Here is a 23,978-nt window from a genome sequence, read left to right as displayed (position 1 = left end):
CTGCTAGCCCCTTTTCTGAGCCCCATGTTTTATCAGATGCTAGTGCAAGTGGCCCCATTGCAAGTGCCACCCACTCCTTCTCCTCTCTCCACCCCGCCCCTAGCCTTCTCAGCACCCCCGCCACACCTGCCTTTGTGCCTAAGCAGGAGGGACTTGGCATGTATGGAGCACGCTCAGTACTTTACGCACAAGAGCCCATTTCGTGCTTGCAACAGCCCAGCAAGGAAGCACAATTTCCCCTCTCCTACTGATGTGGAAACTGAGGCTCAGAGTAAGGCAGCTTGTCCACCGGCCACACCTTCTGGCTCTGAGGCCTAGGATCTTGGCTAGTCCTGAATCAGTGGATCCACGTTCCGGCTCCAGTCACCTGCCTGATACTCCGGCCAACAAGCACAGTGCCCAACAAGCACAGTGCTGCCCAGTCAGGACCCAGGTCTCCAGCTCAGAGGTAGGGGTGGGCCCTACATGCAACGTATGTATTTCCTGAGAGCAAGCGGAGAATCTTGGCTGAGAGCAGGCAAGACAGCCGCCACTTACAGGCTGTGACCCCGGGCAAGTCTCCCCAACCCTCTGTGTCTCAGTTTCTGCCTCTGTAAAATGGGATCTAGCTCACAGGGCTGTTGTGAAGACTGAATGAGCTGATAAAAGCAAACCACTTAAAACGGTGCCTGGCAAGTGATGAATGCGATGTAACTGCCATTATTATTATTAAGCATTATTACCGTCTCTGACTGGCACAAGTTATTTCTAGGTAGAATGTGCTACCGCACTGGGCTCTCTACTACATCTTTTTATTAGGGAATTGAGGTCTCCCACGTCATGGGATTTCCTGATAGATAACATTTATGGCAGCCCTATTTTGTGTCAAGCCTTTTAAATCCATTACCTCTACTCCTAACAACTACCCTGTAAAATAGGTATTCTTACCACCAGTTTTCAGATGAGAAAACTGAACTGCAGACTCCCAGCTGGCCAGAGGCAGAGCCAGGAATCAAACGCAGGTCAATCTGGCACCAGAAGCCCTGTTCTCTTTCACCTCTGTGTTTTCACTAGAAGATATGGGGCTCACACTGGTCTCTCCTCCCTCAGAGTTCTTTCTTCTGGGAGTTTGACGCTCACTTTGATGGTGCACGACCCTCTTGACCAAGAAGCAGTGGCTTTGGGTGGATGGTGTGGCCTGGATTTTATAGCTCTCCACCGATGTTGACTGTGAGAGGCTGGGAAGACAGGGACACTGTCCCCTGGGTCTTTCCTGGCTGGAGCCTGTGTCCTTAGCAGAGGTGCTGGTCCTTAGCAGAGGATGGCCCCAGCATTCCTGCTCAGGTCTCTGGAGAGTTCTCTTGGGGAAGCTGGAGGTGAGAAGCTTTCTCCATCCTTCCCTCCTTCTACCTTCTTCATTCATCACCAAATATTCTTTGAGCCCTACTTGTTACAGAGCCAGGCCCTATAATAAGGGAGTAGCAAATGCAAAGGTCCTGAGGTAGGAGGGAGTTTGTTGTGCTGGGTAACAGAGGGCAGGTTAGCATAAGTGGAGATGGCTGAAGATGGAGAAGTAGGAGAAGATGAGTATGGAGAAGTGGGCAGTGGCCAGACTTTGGTGGTCTCCTCTGCTCCATGAGGAACTGAGGTTCTATTCTAAATGTAAATATGCTTGGTTGTCCTGAGGCTAAGAGACTGTGTGTGAGCTTATTAGTGGCTCTGCCTGCACCGGCTCCGCACACCCCAGGATCCCTCCATTTGTGTTCTCCCCACCCCCTTAGGTCCTCAGCTAGAACTGCAGGTCATCTTCAACTCTTCCCTCACCCTCACAGTCTCTCATCTTATCCACCTCCCCTTCTAGAAGTTTCTTTAACTCAATCCTTCTGATCCAAGCCCAAGGGGTCCAGGTCCCCCCCTCTGTATGACATGTAGCCAGGTCCCTCCAATGTCTGCAATCTCCACTGCTGCCTTAGAATCCATCCTTCACAAACTCCCTCAAATTCAAATCAGACTGTGTCCCTCCTCACCTGCAAAACCTTTTGTGGCTCCCCAGGACCTGTGCTATCCAATATGGTAGCCACTCACCACAGGTGGCTATTTAGATGTAAGGTAATGAAAGTTAAATTAAACTTAAAATGCACTTCCTCAGTCACATGAGCCACATCTCAAGTGTTCAGTAGCCCCGTGTGCCTCCCATGTTGGGCAACACAGGTATAGAATATTTCCCTCACCACTGAAAGTTCCATTGGACAGTGTTGGACTTCATGAGATAAAACCCAAACTCGTTAGCCTGGTATTTGAGGCCTTAAACAATCTGGCCCCAGCTGGCCTGTCCCAGTTCATTTCCCATCAGCGTTTCTCATGCACACTTAGCTCCAGCCAAATCACATAGCTCTATGATTCCCATTCATGCCTGTGTTCATGTCTTGTGTATTCTTCTAGGGATTATACAAACACATGCAAATACATGTGGTGTGTGTGTGTGTGTGTGTGTGTGTGAGAGAGAGAGAGAGAGAGAGAGAGAGAGAGAGTATATGTGTATACATGGGGCATGTCTATTTTCTTATTTCTTTTCTTTCTTATACAAAAAGTAGAGTACTAAGGTTTCTTTTGGGATGATGGAAATGTTACAAAGTTTAGATTATGGTGACGGTTGCACAACTCTGTAAATATGCCAAAAGCCTTTGAACTGTCACAGATGAGCATTATGGTAGGTAAATTATAAACTCAAAAACTCCTTTTTTAAAAAAGGTAGAGTGCTACATATACAGACTGCTCTGCGTCTTGGTTTTCTGTTTTTCATTTCATGACATAGCCTGGAGCTCTTTCTCAATCACTGTACCTAGAGCTTCCTCATTCCTTATACAATTGCAGAATATTCCACTGTGTAAATGTCCATCATTATTTACCATGGCTCCAAGCTGATAGGCACTTGGGGTCATTCTGGCCCTTTGCTATCCTGGACAGTGCTAAAGGAATAATATGTTCCATGTGTGGGCTGGTATATCTGTAGAACAAACTTCTACACATGGCATTGCTGGGTCAGAGAATAGCTGCATTTGTAATTTTGACAGATATTGCAAATCTCTCCCCATAGAGCTGTATTGATTTACAACTCCCACTAGCAATGTATGAGAGAGAGGACCTGTTTTCCCCAGGCTTCACCAGCAGACTTTTGAATGGTTTGTCAGCACAGTTTTAAATTACATTTCTCTTATGAGTGAGATTGAGCAGCTTTTTATATATTTAAGAGCCTTTTGGGTTTATTTTGTGGGGAACTGCCTGTTTGTGCCATTTTTATTATGCTGCTGGCCTTTTCCATCTTGATTTACAGAAACTCTTAATACACTGCAGCAATTAACTTTTGCCTGTGATAGAAGATATTCTTTTCTCCAATTTGTCATTGGCCTCTTGTGATTTTGCTTATTTGTTTTTCTCACATAGAAATGTAAATGATTTTTTTTTTATCTTGTTAAGTTCATCAACCTTATCTTTCCTGGCTTTTGGATTTTGAGTGATAGAAAGACCTTACCTACTCCAAGGTTTTAAAGGAATTTGCCCAAGTTTTATTTTGATACTTTCTGGTTTCGTGACTTTGCTATTATATTACAATTTTGATCCAATTGATCTGTTTGGTGTATGGTGTGGTGTAAGGACTCAGCCACATCTTTTTCCAAGTGACTACCCATTTATCTTAACACCATTTATTAATACATTCATTCATAACCCCACTGATTTGAGATGTTGCCTTTATCATATACCAACTTCCTGTATGCATTTGAGTCTATTTCTGGACTTTCTACTCTGTTCCATTGGTATGCCCATCTTTCCATGTGCCAGTACCACACTGGTTTAATGATTAAGGTTTTATGGTTTAAATCCAATTTAAATCCACCTGCTCCATGATGCTTTCCAAGATATCCTTAAACAAATAGGACCTCTCTTCCCCTCTGCTCTTAATGCACCCTATGCCTCTGACCCCCAACAGACCACAAGCTCCTTAAAAACAGGGCTTTGCCCGCTATGACTGTTGACCCAAAGTGCCTGGGTTGGGGCCTGGCATGGGGCAAACCACCAACACCTACATTCATCCCTCTCGTCACAGTGATAGCCTTCAAGGTCGGAGGACTGTGGTTTCTTACGCATCACGTTTTGCCTTGTTTGAAAATCAAGACCCAACTTCCATGCCTCCAGCCTTTTGGCATTTCTCCAGGAGTCCTCCCGATGTCTCAGGACCTGGGCTGGTGGCTCTGCAGTGAACTTGAGTGTCTTTTTAGGAATGGACGCTCCTCTTCAGACCCTGGGCACTCAAGAGGCTCCAGGGGCTGGCCTCTCCTCTCCTCTCCTCTTTTGTCTTCAAGTTCCATTGACTCAGCTCGTCCACGTCCAGTGGGAGGTTCCCTCTCTTTGTGGAGAGAAAGTGGAGTTGGAGAACCATTATTCCTTCTTCTGTCAACATAACAAGAAGGGCACTTTGCTCTGCTTTTGGTGTCTACTCTGCACTGAAAACTCTGCACTGGAAATAAAGCCTTTTCTGCTGACCCCTGAGATATTTTTGCAAGTCTGGGCCAGTTCGTGGCTATCAGCTCTTTTGAAACATCAGGCCACTTTAAGGACTGCCCAGCATTTGGCAAACGTTTCTGGAACCTAGCCTTTATACTAGACCCTGTGCCAGGTGCCAGGGGCACAGAAATGGCTTCCATCTGTCCTTAGAGAACTAACTGCATTTCCAGTAGGGCATCTGGACAGACACAGGAAAAAAATAACAGCATGGCACTTAATGTAGCAGGGTGTGCACTGGGTGGTCTTTCTGGGCCCCAGCTCTCTCTTCTGGTGCAGAGGTCAGCATCGAGTGGCATTTTCTCAAAGCTGGCTTGGTTTGAATCTGTCTGGTCTACCTCATCCCCGCCTTGTACTCATGACAACAATGAATCTCAGAAGAGTGACAATACCACAGGTCCCTGGGAAGCCAGACTCAGGGCTGAGAATTGGAGCCTGGAGCTTGGTTCTCCAGCTTTCCACCGACCTCACTGTCCTCTCTCTCTACCTCATTCCCAACCAAACTAGCTCCATGGCCAGTCACAATAAACCACCCCCTCATCCCAATCTCTTAATTCCCTCTATTTCCCACCACCCTCACTGCTGCAAGCGGGCCCCAAGCTGGAATCATCTCTCATCCAATTCACTGTAGTGCCCCCTCACTGCTTTCCCCTGTGGAGCACAGAGAAACCAATGGGTCTTATCAAAATTCCATTCTGATCAGGCATTTTGCTTAATAACTCTGTAAATATACTAAGTAACTCTGTAAGTATACCTATGGCTTTTCTAATTGCTTACACTTTTTGTTTTAAAATAATGTAGATTTGAGTGCAATTGCAAGACATAGCAGAGAGGCCCTGTGTACCTTTTGAAACCCAGTTTCCCCCACTGGCAACATCTTGAATTATTGTACCCTGTTGCTTTTAAGATAAAGATAGAGATTGTTATGCCGGTTTGGCCCTGGAGTCAGTGAGATCTGGGTTCAAATTTCAGCTCCACCACTGACCGAGTAAATTTGGCAAGCTCTTTTGCCTCTCTGGAAAACTGTTTTGCCTCAGGTTCTTTGGGTGTAGAATTTATAATAAAGGCACTCACTTCCAAGAGCTGCTTGAGGCTTAATGAGATAAAACTTATGAAGTGCTTAAAACAGAGGCTGTATTGATTGGTACTCAATAAATGGTAGAATAGCATGGAATGTTCTGGCCTCGACCTACCTTTTCTTGCCCACAATACCCCTGTTCTCTCTACTCCAGCTACACTTACCTTCTTTCTGAGTCTCCCTTTTGTCCTGCTTCTTCCTCACCCCAGGACCTTTGCACATGCTTTTCCTACTTTCCTGAGTATTTCTCATCCCTGAATATTGTTAATTCTACTTTGGTCTTCAGCCCAAGCATTCCTTCATCAGAGAAGCCTTAGTGACCATACAGACCTTCTCATGTCCCTTCTCTACAGTGCTGTGTGTGTTTGATTTTCCCTTATGGGTACTTATTTCAGGATGTAAATATACAACAGTTTGTGTTTTACTGATTATTATTCTCCTCTACTAAACTATGAGTCTATGAAAGTCAAGATAATGTTTGTTTTGCCCATCAAAATATCCCCTAGTAGAGGGTCTGGCATTAAGGAGGGACCAATAATTATTTCTCAAGCGAATCAATGAATAAACAGCAGGGGTGGGTGGGCACAGATGATGATGAGGATGGTGGTGAAGATTTTATTAGCAAAGATTCATTGAATGTTTATTGTGTGCCATGCAATATGTTCAACACTTGTATGAATCGTCTCATTTAATTCACTAACATTTAAGATAACTTCAATTGTCCTCTATCCAGCTTTTTTTCTTTAGCTTTTTGTCACTTCCTGATATTATATATTTATTTAGTATCCTAGCTCCCCACTAATGTAAACTTCACAAGGTCAGAAATTTAGTCTTACCCACTTCTGTGTCCATAGAACCTAGTTCAGTGCCTGGTACATAGTAAGTGTCCAGTAAGTGTTTGTGGAATGACTGAATGGTCACAACAAATGTATGAGGTAGGTGTAGTTATTATTTCCACCTCATTTAAAAAAAACTTTTTATGTTTATTCATTTTTGAGAGACAGAGCGCAAGCAGGGAAGGGACAGAGAGTGTGGGAGACACAGAATCCAAAGCAGGCTCCAGGCTCTGAGCTGCCGGCACAGAGCCCAACGTGGGGCTTGAACCCACAAACCATGAGATCACGACCTGAGCTGAAGTCAGACGCCCAACCAGTTAAGCTACCCAGGCACCCTGATCCCACCTCATTTTAAACAAGGGGAAACAGAGGCTTGCAGAAATTAAGTGCCTCTCCCAGATAAAGGCCACACAGCCAAGCCATGAACCTGAGCCCTCTGACTGCAGAGACCCTAAGTTTAACTGTGAGGCTCTCCGGGTTTGGGTTCCCCTCAAAACAGACCCTGCGACCAGGATTCAAGCCTCGGTAGTTTATGTGGGAGGTGATTCCAGGAAGGGACAGTAGGGGAGATGGAAGCAAAACGGAGAAGGGAAGGGAAGGAGGCCAACAATTGTGCATCATCAAACAGCTTACCACTGTGCCAACTGGAGCTGATTTGCACTGGGTCATCTGGGAGCGGGTATAGACCGGCAGGCTCAGCCTCATCCTGCCTGAGTGGTGAGGTGGCTGGAGGGCTCCCCCACCAACTCCCACCAGTCACTCGTTGAGGGCTGCTCACAGTGGGTATTAGAGTCCAGCAGACCTGGCTTGCCCTACATGTGGGCTGAAGCTCCCCAAGTCAGACAGAAGTTCTCAGGCAAAGAGTCGCACATGGTTGACAAGAGAACACAGTGGGACATTACCAGCACCTTTTCTGGGCGCCATTTAGAGTCTCACCATCAAAAGGTTGCTGTATTTTCTCCAAAGATGACATTTAAAGACCACATATTTCGGGAGAAAAGCCTTTCCTCCTCCCTCCCCCAGGCTCAGCAGCTCTCCTCCCCCACGCCCTCTTCTTCTCACTTCTTATGGGCCTAACAGCCTTTGGGGTCTAGTTTAGATCCCATCCCTCATCCGGACTGGAGGAGGCCGAGAATGCCTCCTTGGTGCACCTTCCCACCCAGCAGAGGGGCTCAGCATGGCTCTATGGGGAAGGTTGTCCATATGAGGACTGCAGGCTGATCTTCAGGGTGACCCTCTTCTACCCTCCCGACTCCCATAGAACTCCGACTGCTTTATCATAGTCCACACCCGTGCCTGAAAACTCTCCTCCCTCCCAGTGTGGTCTGCCTTCTGGACGAGACAGGGCTTCCTGCCTCCGATGGCATTAGCTTTTCCAGCAACCTCTTCTGGCATATATTAAACCCATACTCACTTTCAATATCCAGGGGTCCCCTTCAAATCCATGACTTACAAGTCAGACAGAGATTCCCCTATCTGTACGGGAGGGGGTCACCTCTTCGGATCCCCAATGTCAGACAAGGCTCTTGGTCTGTGTTCAACTTCATCTTGATAAACACAGTCCTGCGGAGGAGTCAGTCTTGTCCCTCGTGGCCAGGCTGGTCTCATGTCGAGCCCAAGGGTCATTTGCTTTCATGGAGAAGTGGAGTTGAACATATTCCCTTATTTCTGTCTCTCCTCCCTCCATCTCAAAGAGGGACTCTGTGCCTACCTTCTCTTACTACAGAATTCAGCCAAAATCTTCCAGTTTTGCTTTCCTGAGCATTTGGGTTCAGTGCAAACCTGAGCTTGTGTGGGCCTGTCCCCTTACCTGATCCCCTTCCCATCCCACCAGCCCCTCTTGACGAAAAGGATTTGGACACATTCATCTTTGAATCCTGCACACTGTGCAAGGGCCTGGTTCATGTAGGTACACACATGACAAATAAATGAAAGGATGACTCCTGGGGCACCTGGGTGGCTCAGTCAGGCATCTGACTCTTGGTTTCAGCTCAGGCCATGATCTCACGGTTTCATGAGTTGTAGCCCCATGTAGAGCTCTGCACTGGCAGCACAGAGCCTGCTTGGAACTCTCTGTGTCTCCCCCTCTCTCTGCCCCTCCCCAACTCGTGCTGTCTCTGTCTCTTTCAAATAATAAATAAATAAACTTAAAAAAGTCTTCATAAAAAAAAATGATGACTCCTCACCAGGGGACCCAAGACCTTCTAGGGCTGTGTGGTCATGTTCCTTTCTGGCTCTGTTGTCTCTTTCTCACACTCCTTTGCTCCTGCTCCCTCATCGTCTTAGAGAAATCCTTCTGGGCACGGAGAAGGGTCTGACTGCCTGACTGTTCCTCTCTCTAGGTCAGTGTCTTGTCTGATCTGTGCCTTCCCTCCCTCCACTACAAAATGGGGATAAGAGAATGAGCTGGGGTCTGCTTCCCCAGAAGCAGAGTCTGAGATGGGCATTCTTGTGCATGGAATATATTAAGGGAGTAGTCTCAAGAGAAACCTGTGGGGGAAGGGGGGAGGCAGAACTCCAGAGAAGTCTACCCTCAGCCTGATCCCAGGGGGACCCCTGGAGGGTGAATTGCACCCTACAGGTTGTTGCCACCTAGTGATTCCCATCAGGCAAGGATGACGTCCTCCACAAAAGGGTGTAGGCGCGCAGAGCCAACACCCACAGAGCTAGGCACTGGGTGCACCTGCCAGGTAGAGGTCAGGGTGGAGCTTTAATAGCATCTGCTAACAAACACCTGTCTTATACAACTGTTGGGAGTATGAAATCAGTGTACCCAAAATGCTAAGAATAGTAACCGATACTTAATAGAGTTTGGCTACTCTTTCTGCCATTTTTATTCTTGCTTCAGCCCCCAGCTCAAATCCCACTTTGCTTCCTGGAGAATTCATTGTCCATCCCCCAGGCTGCCTTGGCACTTGGTGGCTTTTCCTTCTTATTTAAGTTTTAAAACAGCACAAGCAAAACGATGGGATCTTTGTTTCCGTAAAAGATTCTAACAGAGCCTGAAATATATAGGGTAGAATGTTCTCCTCTATGCCCCACGTCTCCCAGAGGGAATCCCTGTTAAATCTTCACTGGTAGCACTTTGTGCCTCAAGTGTGCCGCCCTGCCTTGTATTTGAGGGGTTGGGTTTTCGTGGCTGCATTTAGAGTCCTTTAACAGAAGGGAGCTGCTGTGATATCTCCCCGCCCCCCCCCCTCCTTGGGGGCATTCTGACTCTGGAGACTTGAGTCAGCCCCAGGAATCTCTTTACAGATTCTGGTAACAAGTTCTCCAGGTACGTGAGGTCAAAATCTAGCTCCGAGGTTGTTTCAAAGGTGGTTTCCATCTGAGGACCATCTCCCTCGTTGGTTTATTTAGATGTCTCCTTTTTGCTTAGTAGGATTATCGTATGCATTTAATAACTTTGGGACGAAAATAGTACCACATGGTCACTGTGCGGAGTTGGACAATGGAGTCAGCTTTAATCCCATCCCACCAAAGCCCCTTTGAGGGATTTTCACGGGGCCCTGGGATCCCATAGTCATTCCCAGTTCTGCTCTTGGCCGTTTTTGGCCTCTGCCTCCCTAACAGGCCAACCAGGACTCGTGCTTCTTTCTGGTCTTGTTAGGAATTCAGAGATGACACACGCTCACTGCCTTGCCAAGTGCCAGTCACCTCATCTGTTCTTACTTGTCCGGCAGAGGGAAGCAGCCATTTCTCTCGTTATTTGCTGCCAGTTCCGTCTCTTGAGAAGTCTTCAAGTTTTCAGTCTGTCAGAGCCCTATTTTTAGTGGAGTGGGACTTCTCCCGGGTGTCCAGATTGCTGAAACTCTCTCACAAGCAGATGCTCCTCTGCGTTGTCGTTGGAACCTCCCGTGTCCTCACTTCTCACGTGCTCATCACCTCACACAAGCTCTACCATATCTGAGTAATTCCCCACCCTCTCCCGGCCCAAGGAGACTGAGGCTCAGCGAAGACAGATGGTCGGTCTGAGTTCCCACGTGCCATAGGGGCAGACCAGGCCCTCCCCAATGGTTCCAATCCCAGTGACTCACTTGACCCCTCCCATCATGCCCACTGCAGTGAGGTGCTCCTTCCACTCCATTCCTAATGACCCTTTGTACCCTCTGAGGTGGACATGACCACATTCTGCCAGAGAGAGGAGAGGGGGGAGTGTATGTCTGTGTGTAAATAACATTGATCTACTTCCTGCTAACCCAGAGGTCATAAACTGCCAGCTTTGCGGCCAAAAACCTACCACAACTATATTGTGTTCAGTCCTCCCAAAGTTTTCAATTTTTAAAAAATTAGTTGATGATATTTAAAGATCAAGTGTGTCCACATAAAAATCCAGATGTCCAGCTTCTCTTGAAACAAACAAAAAAAAACAAAACAAAAACAAAAACAGAAAACTGGCAGTCTGGGCTTATATCCCTGCTTGGCCACAGTCAGATGGAGCGGGGTAGTGGCTATGCCCAGGTAAATAGGTAGGTGCCACAGTCCCCACCACTCCTTATTGCATCCCCAAACGGCCATTGTTAGCTATTTGCCACTTCACATACATTGTTGCTCTTTCTTATTGGTAAATTCCAGGAGAGAGAGCCACAAGACAGAACCAGCCCACCTCAATCAGTATTGCCTGGTCCTTAGAGGCATTTGAGTTTACAATCTTTGCTGTCCCTCCAATCCCTACCAAATCACCCTTGTAAATCCCAGAGCCTTAGCACACAATAGGTGCTCAAGAGTAACTATAGCTACCATTTGTTGAGTGTTTATACTGGAGTAGGCTGTGGAATTGGTCACCCTTTTAGCAGATATACCAACAGGCTCAGAGAGGTTGAGGGCCTGCCCAAGGTCACACAACTGGTGAGTTTTGTCACTAGGACTTTTGTGATGTCACTCGCTTTTGCAGAGTTGCCTCATGTTTTGTGGCTTTTCACACCCTTTCCTTTTGACTTTTCAACTTGCCTCCTGGTTTCTGAAGGTTTCACACAAGAGATCTTGACTAATGCTAAGCTTTGACACCATGACTGGGCAGAAACTGACTGAGAGAAGCAAAAGGTATTTTCATGGAAGGAACTGAAGAGAGACATAGACATGATATAGTGCTAAGCATGTATCAAGGATGGACACTATGAACTAAGGTGGCAAAGGTTTGGAAGGGCACTTGGGAGCTATGGAAGGTTTTAGAGCAGGAGCAGACATGACGCATGTCTGGTTCCATGAAGGCTAGTGCAGCAGCAGGATGGAGGTAGAGAGGATGCCAGCTGTGAGAATCCAGAAAAGAGGTGCTGGGAGTCCTTCAACAGAGACCAGAGAGCAGATTCCAGGGAGACTGCAGAGGCCCCATGAGTGAAGATTTGGTGATGGGGACACATGGAGCTAGCCATCTGGAGGTGTGGCAGTGTCACCCACTGGGATGGGGAAGGTGGGAGGAGATATGGCTTCAGGGGGGCATCCATGGGGAGATGCCCTCTAGGCAACCTAGAGACTGGACAGGGCTGTAGCAGGAGATACAGACGCTGCCTGCCAAGCCAAGTGAGAGCCGTGAGAATGGAGTGCTCTGAGCCAAGAGCCTGGAGATACCTCCTCTCACACCTGTCAGATTTCCTTCTGGTCACTGGCCTCCAAGACCCCCTCTCTTCTATCTCTGCCTAAGCCCCCAAGACTAAATATCCTTTGCCCCATCCTAGGGTTGCAGAGCACAGACCATGGTAAATTCTGGCTCTGTGAGTGGTGGCAACATCCCAGCCATTCCCTGAAAGCAGGTGCTGCAGACATCCAGAGCCCAGGGTCTCCCCAGCCCTGCCTCCACATTCACCAAGCAGAGGCCTGGGGAAGGGGGGGGGGTGTCACCGTGGTCAGGCCCTCCCTGCCCCCCACCCCCATGGGAGCCCATCTTCTCTCTTCCTGTGAGCAGTGCATTTGGCTTTTTATAAAGCCAATAAATAAATAAGCAAGCGGGCATGATTAATTGATGGCATGGAGGAGACCAAGGCGCTGGAGTCAGGTGGCCAAGCTTCCTGGTGGAGCTAGGCTTTTCAGCGACCTGGGGCCGGAGCCAAGGAGGGGAAGCCTGCTTTGAGGAGGTGCTTTCTGTGTGTGCCTGGGGTTTTCGCCTTTCTCCTCAGGCAGGGCCTCTTTCTGCTCTCCTCCAGGCCCTAGGCCTGACAGGCTGGAGGCTAGGGCCCAACAGGTGCCCCTGCCCTACCCCAGTCCTTTCTCGAGGTCTGAATACCCTCCAGCTAAACTCCCTAGGATTGGTCCAGCCAGCCCCCTCCCCCTAAGCTAGGTCTCCCCACACGCCCACACCATATCTCAATTCACCCCAAACTGTATGACCCCAACCACAGGGGAGGTCTGGGACATCCCGACCACGGGGGCTGGGGAGGGGGAGGGTAGGAGGGGGTCCCTCCCAGGGCCAAGTTAACGGCGGGGATGGGGGTGGAGTAAGGGGCTGGTGGTGACAGAGGTACCTGTAGACCGCACCAGGGGAGACGCTGCAAACCCCCTCCCTCCCCCGGCCGACCGGCGTGTGCGCGTGCTGGAGGGCGCGGGCGGGACGGCGCGCTCCGGGTCCCGCGGGGCGCTTTCCGTGCGGAGTTTGGGGAGGGCCGAGGGGGAGCGCGCGGGGGAGGAGGGAGCGGGGAGAGGAGGGAGGGAGGAAGGGAGGGAGGCGGGCAGAGCGCAGTGCAGCGGTGGCAGAGGCGGCGGCGGAGGGAGGGAGGCAGGCGGGCGGCGGCGGCGGGGCCGCGGGGCGAGGCAAGCGCGGGGCAGCCGCGGCAGAGGAGCCGCAGCCGCAGCGGGGCCGGGCCGGGCCGGGCGCGCACCAGTGGCGGCGGCAGCGGCAGCGGCAGCGGCAGCGGCAGCATCTCGCTCGCGGAGCCGGCGCAGGTGAGGCAGGGGCGGCCGGGCCCGGGGCTCTGGGCCTCCTCCCCTCTCCTTCGGTCTGTGTCTCCCTCCCAGCCGGCTTTCTTTCCATACGTGCTTGGCCCCGGGAACCCCCGGCGGGCCAGAGTCCGAGCTGAAGCCGAGCGCGTCCAGGGTCCCCTCGCTTCGCGGAGGCAGGCGCCTTGTCAGCAGTGACCTTGAGCGGGCACCGAGCGGCGGGCGGGGCGGGCCGGGGTGGGCGCCTGCGGACCCGGCGCCTGCGGGCGCTGGGAGGGGGCGCACCGTGCGCCTGCCGCGCGCAAACTTTCCGGGCTCGGAACAGCCCCGGAGCTGGGGGAGTCCAGAGCGCTAGAACCTCCCCCCACCCCGTTCCTCCTACTCAGCTGGCTCTGACTTCTCCGCCTGGCTTTCCCCCAGTATTGGGGGCCCCCTTTCTCCAGGCCCCATTTCCTGCAGGCTGGGGAAATGACCAGAGCTATGGACGTTGACCCTGGGCTGGGGGCTACTACCCTTCCCAAAGGCGGTTTCTATCCGAGCTTCTGAGAGCAGAAGTGCAAAAGGACCCTCCACCAGGCGCTCTCTGCAGCTCTCTCCTCGCATTTTTCTGGCATTCCTCACCCTTCCCACAGCTCTTCTCCAAGCAGACGCGCGGCTGGTACCCCACCTGGTGACACGAGAGCTCCGAAGCCCCACACTCAGTTGGGCTCTCGGATCCGCCGCTTGATTTTTCAGCCCAGCTGCAAGGGCTCCTTCAGGAAATGGGTGGAGAAGGTATCCCTCAGCCAGGCTCCCATGGTGAATCAATATGTTCTTGGACACCTGGACTCAGCCAGGCTCCCTGGTCACCCCGAAACCTTGTGGTTTCAGAGGAGGAGATGTCCTGGAAATCAAGTATATCCTAGCCTCCTAGAACGTTAGCCTTGGAAAAAGGAAGTGAGGCTCAGAGAGGGTGAGCCGGGCCCAAGGTCACACAGCCCGACTAGGGGGAACAGGAACTGGGCTTTCTTATATTGGGCTGAGGAGGGATGGAGAGGACTCCTTTCTGGTTTCTACCCTCACCTGCCAAGGGATCTGAGCTCTGGGACACTGTCTTACTAGCTGTGTGACCTCTGGCAAGTCATTTCCCCACTCTGACTCACTTCCATGTGTAAAATGGGAGTAGCTTCTTCATAGGGCTGTTCTCATGGCTGAGTTAATGTTCTTGAAGTTCTTATCATGTCTAGTGCGTAGTCTGTATCCAAATGTTTTTGGCTGCCAACATGTGAAATTTCTTTTCTGAGCCTAGAAGGGCAGAAAGCATTCCCATTCTCTTCCTTCTGCTCCTCGCACCTGGAGTTACGTGTCTTCTCCCCTGTGGCTAGGTCAGCAGCTGGTAGGCAGCACCTGCTGGAAGCTTGAGCACCTGTACTTTATATACAGTGTCTGATGGAGGCAAGGGTCTCAGCACCCTCAAGAGCCCACTGGACTTACTGGTCAGGCTAACCTAGGTTGTGGTCTCCTGCTGGTACATGGGGGGAAACCAATCCCAAGTTTCTAGCTGGAAAATGAAAACAGGGCCCTGCTGCAGCCCCAGGTAGAGACACCCCCTCTCCGAAGTGTGATGGGAAGGCGTCATATCCACCTCGTCCTCCATCTGACCCAATCTTCGCCCCTACCCCTGTGAGATGTCGTTTGTTTCCCCAGGATGTGCGATTGGCAACAGATTGGAGGGAGTGCGTTCGTTTGTTCATTCATTCATTCATTCATTCACTCACTCACTCACTCACCAAGCCTTGACTCATGCCTTCTCTGGGTCAGGAGGTGCTTGGAAATGCAGAGAAATCAGCCATATTAGCTCTTATGAACCTCCTGCCAGGTGCCAGGCACTTGCTAGGCATGGGAGACACATTCATTCATTTGATAAATTTGTATTAAGTACTTACTATGTGCTAAGCACTGTTCATGTGGCAGGGACACACTGGTAAATAAAATAGACCTGGTCCTAACTGTCATAGGTGGCCATGTGATTTGTCACCCAAACGGAAACACTTTTGAAAAGGGGAGAGGGCATTAATAATAATAGCTCCAGGACCACAGGCATAAACCAGGACTGACCAGCCGCATGGCCATTCTGTGACCCCATGTTTATACACTAGTGTTCAGAGAAAACAGTTAATATTTTTTGAGCTTGCTTTTTGCCAGTCTCCTTGCTAAGCACTTTCAGGTTATCATCTGATTTAATCCTCACAGTGCTGTGAGGCTGGTGTTACTGTGTGCATGCAGCTGGTTAGCATTGGAGCTGGGACCTCTTCTGCTACTAACCTGCTGGACTACACCACCTCCTCGGAGGTGGGCGAGCCCCAGGGCACGCTTTCCCCTCTGAAAGAAGTGAACAGACAACTGTTAGGCAGGAGCACAAATGCTGGAATAGATGTGCCGTGGGGGCAGACGGAGGCCGAGATTCTGCCTGGAAATGTCAGAGGCAGCTTCCCAGAGGAGAGGACCTTTGAGCTGGACCTTGAAACATGAGTTAGGATTTTGACAGACTGTGCAAGTTGGGGGGGGGAGGGCAGTTCAAGCCCAGGTCGCTCAGGCTCGGAGGTGTGGGGTGTGTGCACCGTTTGAGGCTACCACCCCAAAATAGGTCTGGATCCAACTGTGGCAGGACACTGAGTTAGGTCTGAAATGTGGCAGCCAGCGAAGATGAAGTCCAGGAGTGTCGTGCTGTGGCACACGATGAGCTCTGCATTTTAGATGGTTGCTCTGAAGATGTGACTCTTCTGGAGGTGGGGAGCAGAGAGAATTTGCCATACTGGATTTCCCTTTGACAAGAAATTCCCTTAACCCGATCTATACTGTAGATTGCCTGCAAGGTCAGGAAACTCATTTTGTTACATAGAATCACTGCAGAAGAAATTTACCAGCTTCTGTAGCATTAAAAAGTTCTCAGCGAGCAAAGTGATCGTGGACAAGAGAAATATTAACCTACTTAAAGGAGGTGGTTTTTAGTCGCATCATTTGCCAAAAAAGGAATATGCTTATTACAAGCTATAAGTTCAATCTTTTCTATTTGTTTAATCAAATCCAAAAAGCTTCAACTTCCTCCGCTCTCCCTCGTTCTCCATGTCATTTCTGTCACCATATAAATCAGAGGGTAATAAAACACTATTTCTTTAGTAATGTCTTATTTCTTAGACTTTTCATTAATTCATACTGGCCTCCTTTCCTCCCTTCACAATGAAGCAGAATTATTAAAGCTTTATGGTTTCTAAAAATTTGAATCCATTAGTGGAGTACAAAAAAGGGGGGGGCTCAGTATTGAGGCTTTGAAATTGGAAAATCAGGCTAGAGAGATTTGAGAAGCAGAAGGGAACCGGATGCCAGGTTGGGAAGGAGGAAAGAACAGGGCCAGCTCCATGGGCACATGACTTATGCTGTCACGCAGGGTCCTATGTTGAGAAAGGCCCTGCACTTGATTTAATGCTTTGGGGTCACCATATTGCAATTCTTAAGAATTTTTGAACAGGGGCCCACATTTAAAAACATTTTTTAGGTTTATTTATTTATTTGGGGGGGGGCAGAGAGAGAGGAAGCAGAATCTGAAGCAGGTTCCAGGCTTCATGCTGTCAGCACAGAGCCCAACATGGAGCCCAAACCGAAAAATCATGACCCAAGCCGAAGTCAGACGCTCAACCGACTGAGCCACCCAGGCACCCCTGTCCTTGTTTTTGAATACAGGTTTTATTATAGTTCAGGTATGTCGAGGCCAATAGATCAGAAGACAACTGCCATTGAAAAATAGCTCATCCCAGCTCCCAAGAGGAGGGACCACACCATGCCACAGGGGAAACACCAGGTTCGGTCAGCAGGCAGAGGGGGTCGGGAGGAAGACGTGGACAGGAGACTTCATTGTGGTTTCCCTGGGAGGGAATAGGCCAGGCAGGATAAACAGGTTTAGGCTTGGCTCTGGGGCGTGGGGGCTGTCCCTAGTTGTCTAGTACATGGCCCTGGGATGATGAGGGCAGAGGGACAGTGCCCTAGCGTGCCAGGGCTCCACACAAGGGGTGTTGAGGAGAATGGGAGGCTGCACATGCTTTCCCTGCCCCTTCCTGCCTGTCCTTATCCCAGCACATCATAGAACTTTAAAGCCAGGATACCCCTTGAGGATTTTCTGGGCCGACTCCTTGATTTTACAGAAAAAGTGAAAAAATAGGCCCAGAGAGGGAAAGTGACTTCTTCAAGGTCACACAGCATATTAAAGGGGCTGAACTAGACCTAGAATTCATGTCTCCTGCTACTTAAACCACTACTTGGTGTGTGTGTGTGTGTGTGTGTGTGTGTGTGTGTGTGTTCTTTTCTAGAGCAGAGTTATGTATAAGGCAGATGCACCAGACTATGAATACTTTAAGGTCTGAGTTCCTGTCTCATTTAATGTCATATCCCCAGTGTGTCTAGAACATAATAGGTGCTCAATACATGATTATTATATCTGTTTCCTAGGATTGCCCTGACAAATTACCACAAATTGGGATGCTTAAAACCAATAGACATTTAGTCTCTCTCAGGTCTGGAGCCTAGTAGTCCAAAATGAAGGCATTGGCAGGGCCGCACTCCATCTGAAACCTGTAGGGAAGAATCCCTCCTCACCTCTTCCTAGCTTCTGATGGTCACCAGCCATCTTTGCTGTTCCTTAGCTTGTAGCTACATCACTCCAATTTCTGCCTCTGTCTTTACATGGCTGTCTTCCCTCTGTCTATGTCTCTATTTCCAAATCTTTCCGTCCTTATAGGAACAGTGGTCATGTTGCAATAGGGCCCACCGTCATCAAGTATGACCTCATCTAAAGTTGATTACATCTGCAAAGACCCTATTTCTAAATAAGGTCACATTCACAGGTACCAGGGGTCAGGACCCCAACATATCTCTTGGGAGGACACAATTCTATGCACAACAACAATGAACCAAGGAGGGAATGAATGGTTATGATTTCCAGTAAGAATGAGCTCCCCTTTCCCCCAAAGTTAACACGGGTACTGAGGAATCAAAAAGAGAAAACAACAGCAGCTGTTCAGTCCACATTTAGAGAGAAAACGATCCAAGTGCACACAAGAGCAGCTACTATTTGAGCCATGCTGCTGAGCTTACACTCCTGGCTCCATCACTTTCTGATCACATCTATGTGATCTTGGGTGAGTGCCTTCAGCAACCTCTATTTCCTCATATGCAAAGCAGAACACTAAGAGCACCCACCTGATGGGTACTTCTGTGAAGAATGACAAGAATTAAGACAAGTAAAGTTCTTGCAACAGCGCCTGGCACACAGTAGGCACTTTCTTGATGGCTGGCGGTGATCGCGACCATCATCATCATCTTGTACAGAGCACTTTTCACAGATCTGTGTATCTTTCCATCTTCATAGCAAACCTATAATAAGGCTCGATAAATATCAGCTTCCTTTCACCATGAGGTAGTTACTCATTGATGAAGCCACCTCTCAAACCCAGCCCCCGTGTTTCTAGTTCAAGCTGGCCTCACCACGTGGCGCCTGCTGGTGTGGAGATGTTTCTAACAGAACCTTCCTGGTGTCATGGGGCCAGGATGTCAGAGAGCAGTGATGTGTTAGGCCCTGGTGAGGGGGGAGGTGAGGGACGGGGGTAGTACCCAGAGGCCTCTATCCCAGTGTCTGTCGCCCAACTGTGACTACACTTTCCAGAAGGTGGGGCTAACTGGGTCTTTTTTATTTTTTACTTTGCATCCTCAGGCCCTGGCACATAGTAGATGGTTAATAAATGTGTGTTGGATGAATGGCTTTGTTATATAACACAGATAGTCACTGCTCCCCCACACCCAGCTGACAATAACGACAAAGGCCTGGGATGAGGGCATCTTGCCCAAGCAGTGACTCCTGTCCACCAAAACTCAGAGGTGGGCCGTCAGTGTGTGAACAACTTGCAAAATATGCTTCTGATGCTTTGCGAAGAAACGGCCTGTTGAGGTGAACATCCAGGGGTCATAACATAGCCTTGGGTGCATCAGGGGAGGGGGTGTAAAGAGGGTCCAACATGTACGCGGGATATAAGAGGCATGGTGTGCAATAAACTGGCATTGGGCAGAGATGCCACCTCGAATGGACTCTCCCAAACGTTGTCATCAAGAGTCGATAAGAACATGAAGCCAGGAGAGTGCTCTCTCAGCAAATCCGTGCAAAGGGCAACTGGCTGAATTCTGAAATAACTGAATGTTTGTATTGGCATTGATTCACAGTTGACTGTTTGTTCAGTAGTGTAACGATGGTTAAGAGTGCCCAGGAACAAATTCTGGACAGACCTCTTACTAGCTGTGTGACGTTTGGGCAAGTGGCTTAACTTCTCTGTGCCTTAGTTCCCCCAGCTGGAGAAGAAGGAAAAGAAAAGTAGTGCATAGGATTGTTTTAAGAATTAAGATTTATATGGGTGCCTGGATGACTCAGTCGGTTAAGTGTCTGACTCTTGATCTCGGCTCAGGTCACGATCTCACCGGTTCGTGAGTCAGAGCCCTGCACTGGGCTGCGCATGCTCGGTGCAGAGCCTGCTGGGGATTCTCTCTACCCCCCTCTTTCTCTGTCCTTCTCCGACTGGTGTGCTCTCTCTCTCTCTCAGAATAAATAAACTTAAAAAAATTTTTCAATAGAATTAAGATTTTTAGAGTGTTTAGCAAAGAGCCTAGATCATAAATATCTCCCTCCCTTGCCCTCTTCATTTTCCCCCTCTTTTTCTGCTCCCTCTTCTTTTTCATAATTTGGCTAGTTAACAGTGAAAAAGAAATATTTCCATGTCTTCACTCTCTAGGCACATAATAAATTAAACTTCCTTGCCTGTTTTGATATTAGTTATAATTGTGTGTCTTGCTTTGGCCAATGAATTTTGGGAAGTGATGTGTGTCATTTCTGGATGGAAGCTCTACTAAGCAGCACACCGTTGGCCACTTTCCCTTTTCATCCCTCGGCAATTGAGGCAGCATGGAGATGTAGCCTCCTTAGTCTGATTCCTGAGTGAGAATGCTGCAGAGCAGAGCCCCAAGCCAACCCATAACAGGCACGTGGCATCAGTGAGATTTGCATTTAGCCCTGGCACTTTGGGCTTATTTGTTACTGCAGCATAACCTGGCCCATCCTGACTGCTACAGGTAGGGAATGAGTTGAAATAATCACTATTTGTTTAGAGATATTTTTGAGTCTTTTAATCCCTTGAAGTGTGATGCTAAATTTTTAGGGTTTGGAGGTGTTGTGGGTGAGAACTGTGCCTTATGAGGTGACCACCAGTCTCCTTCACATGGCATATGTGGGCCTCTCCGATTTCACCCTGGCCTTATCTGTCTCCACGTGTGCTCTATGCTCTTCCTGACAAGTTCCCAGGATCCTTGCAATGGGCTGTGTGCTTGTACATCTCCAGGTCCTTGCTCATGCTCTGCCTAAAACGGGGCATCCCCCAGAACATCATGTCACTCGATAAGTGGCCGGGTGGAGTGTGACAAGTGCACGGGAGGAGAGGGAGACATCGGGCTTGTTCTGCAAGGCATAGAAGGCAGCATTAGAACTAAGAGGGAGCTTCTTGTTCAGCGTGAGAGAACTCTCGAGCCACTTGAGCTCGGCCTGGAATAATAGTGAGCTCACCGCACTAGAAGATGTCCAAGCAGGGGTGCCATGGAGAAGGTTCCAGGTTAGCAGAAAACTCTAATCCTATCACACATGACTTTAGGGGAGATTGCCCAAAGAAGGTGGATCTTAGCTTCAGTTCTGTCTGTTTTTTCCCCTTTCAAAATAAAAATAGCTCTGACCCCTGGATTGTAGACATGTTACATAATGATTATAGAAAATGCAAATGATACTGAAAAGCATAAAGAAGAAAGTAAAACATAAATAAAATTCCATTAAAAAGAGCTAGCCTCCATTAACATTTTGTCAAATGTCTTCCCAGACATTTCTCTACGAGTGATGAGTAAATAGATAGTAGGTTTTTTTGGGGTGCCTATCTCTCAGTCAATAATAGAATAGGGACATCTTTTATAAGTGGCTCTGTCATCATTTATTTAATGGATCCCTTCCTGATGGGCACTCAGGCTGTGTCCAGAATTTTGCTATTATAGGGAGCACCGTGATGAGCATTCTGGTGGGTGGACCCCTGGGCATACGTCTGGGCATCTCCTGAGGATGAATTCCTGAATGGAGTCACTGATTTAGGCAAAACTGTTTGGAACGAAACAAGAGAAGAGGACTGTGGTGTGGTCAGAGATATCCTTGCTAGCTTAAGTGCAGCCGGCAAGGGGCTAAAGAAGAGATGAAAGGGAGATTGTAGCAGGGCCGGAAATGTGGAGGGAATGGGCAGGTTGACAGGAGCCATTCCCCAGGCAAAGACCAAACACAGATGGCAGCTGTGATTTATGTAGGGCCGGACAATTACAAGCACTTTCACGTGCACAGTCCCATTCGAGCCTCACCACCGCTTTTCGAGGAACGTCTCTGTCCCCATTTTACAGAGGAGCAAAGTGAGGCCCTCAGAGGCTGTAGCAAAAGAGGTGTTGTCCTCTTTTATAGTGCGTGGGCCCCTTCACAGCTCCAGATCTTTCCTTTGCACACTTCCTGGGCTAGCTCATGCCTCCAGACTTTGCAGATGCCAACTCGTCTGACTGGCCAACTCTTTCTCACCCTTGAAAAGGAAGACTGGTCAAATGTGACTTCTTTGTGAAACTTTTCCTGAGGGTGCCCCACCCACCCCACCCCAGAGCATTAACTATTGTGTATTAACTGTTGAACCAGGGAGTCAGCTTTTGGTTTCAGTGATTTGGGTTCCCTGACTCAACTGACAAACAGTAAGACCCTTTCTTATCTCACATAATCAAAAGCTGTGCAGCTGGGTGATTCGTGGGCTCATCCATGCCAAACAAGCCTATTGTCTGACTTTCTCCTCTGCCATCATCCAACCAGGATGCTTGTCTGAAGCATCCCCTGCACATGTCACAGTGCCTGGGAGACCAAAGACAGGGGCATCTCTGTGATTCTTTTATCAGGTAGGAATTCTTTCTCAGAAGCCCCCAGCTGACCTCTCATGTGTCTCATTGGCTGGAATTTGGTCACATGACCATGCCTAAGCCAAGGGAATGGGACCAAAAGCTTAAAAGGGCTAGGACTCAGCTCTGAATCAGCTGGGGGCACAGTCAGGGCTCCGCCAGCCAGGGAGGAGGAGGGAATAGCCACTGGGGAGGCGGTCCCCAGAGTCTGCCCAACGGTGTGCTCACTCTCCAGACTCCCCTGCTAGGCTAGGAGCTGTGACAGGACAGGGGATTGGGGTTTATTCCTTCCTGTGTCCTAATGAATGAATGACAGGAATCGGTAGATGGAGACTCCATCAAACCGTGAGGTTTTAGGATTGTCTGTGCACCAACAGTGCCAACGCTTGGTCGACTCGGGGCATGGGTTCGGTATTTCGAAAAGTATAGGAATAGCTTTGCCCTCCAAGATACTGTGGAGTGGTTGTGGAGAAGACACTAGAACCTAAAACAGATGTGGACTTAGGGCCTGTACTCTGACATGGACTGGACATGCCGTGGGAGGAAAATGCTTTCATAGGTGCCCTGAGAAATAGGATGAGGCCCATTAGGGACCAGATACCATGAAGGGCAGAGGTGGGTACTAGAGAAAAACACCTGTGGACCCAGAGAGTGGATGTGAGTGTGATGGATGTAAGGCAGTGAAGGCACCAAGTAGGCCTTAAGGGAACTCATTCTTGAGACCTACTATGTGTGGGACATTGTACTGGACTTATTTTGCCTTATCTTTCCTGTGCCTCTATGAAGTGGCTCGGTCTCACCCCATCTTGTAGCTGGGGAAGCTAAGGCTCGGAGGGGAAGGGTGCTCGCCCAAGAAAACAGAGCCAGGAAGCGGTGAAGTTTGCCTGAGAAAACAAATCCGTTCTGAAAAGCTGGCTCCCTCCTGCAGAGGGGCTGTGAGAACCAAAGGGAGCCCACCAAAGACCAGTGGGCATTGGAGGGAATGGGAAAGGGGAGCCTGGCAACTGACCGGAGGGCCTAGAAAAGGCTTGGTGCGGTGAAAATGCAGGCAACTACCCCAACAGGAGAGGTATTTATAACAGGATGCAGGGCAGGCTTGAGGAGCCACAGTCTTGGCATTAAACCTGATAACAAATCTTTGATATGCCAATTAATATCTGTGACCTTGGGCAGGTCACCTCACCTCTCTATACCTCAATTTATCCACCTATAAAATGATGTGTGTGCCCAGTGCCTGGCATATAATAAGAATGTAATAAATGGAGCTATTCTAATGATCAGTATTGTTGTTGCTGTTGTTTAGAACTTGGCAGGTAAGTAACCAGAGTTAGAGGTGACTCCCGGTGTGGGGTTCCTGGGTTCTAGTTCTGTGTTGGTCACTACGTCCACATTTGATTTTGGCTTAATCCGTCCGATCGTCCTGGCTCTCCAGAGTTTCTTTTTTTTTTTTTTTTAATGTTCATTTATTTTTGAGAGAGCATGTGTCCGGGAGGGTCAGAGAGAGGGAGACACAGAATCTGAAGCGGGCTCCCGGCTCTGAGCTGTTAGCACAGAGCCTGATGTGGGGCTCGAACCCATGAGCTGTGAGATCATGACCTGAGCCAAAGCTGGACACCCGACTGACTGAG

The 23,978-nt window shown here is 49.0% G+C and overlaps 1 protein-coding gene across 6 annotated transcripts in view; it reads left to right on the top strand.

Moving 5' to 3' along the window:
• The first annotated feature begins 13,281 nt into the window (after positions 1–13,281).
• Positions 13,282–23,978, top strand: part of ATP2B2 (ATPase plasma membrane Ca2+ transporting 2) — a 387,223-nt gene continuing 376,526 nt past the window's right edge. For all 6 annotated transcript variants that reach the window (XM_030307403.1, XM_030307401.1, XM_030307398.1 and 3 more), the window contains exon 1: positions 13,282–13,329. The gene's annotated coding sequence lies outside the window, so the exon portion shown is untranslated. The remainder of the gene's footprint in view (positions 13,330–23,978) is intronic.

Source organism: Lynx canadensis, chromosome A2 (assembly GCF_007474595.2).
Source record: "Lynx canadensis isolate LIC74 chromosome A2, mLynCan4.pri.v2, whole genome shotgun sequence".
NCBI classification, from domain to species: Eukaryota; Metazoa; Chordata; class Mammalia; order Carnivora; family Felidae; genus Lynx; species Lynx canadensis.
The sequence above is the reverse complement of the archived record's forward strand: the minus strand, read 5'-3'. Positions and strand labels throughout refer to the sequence as shown.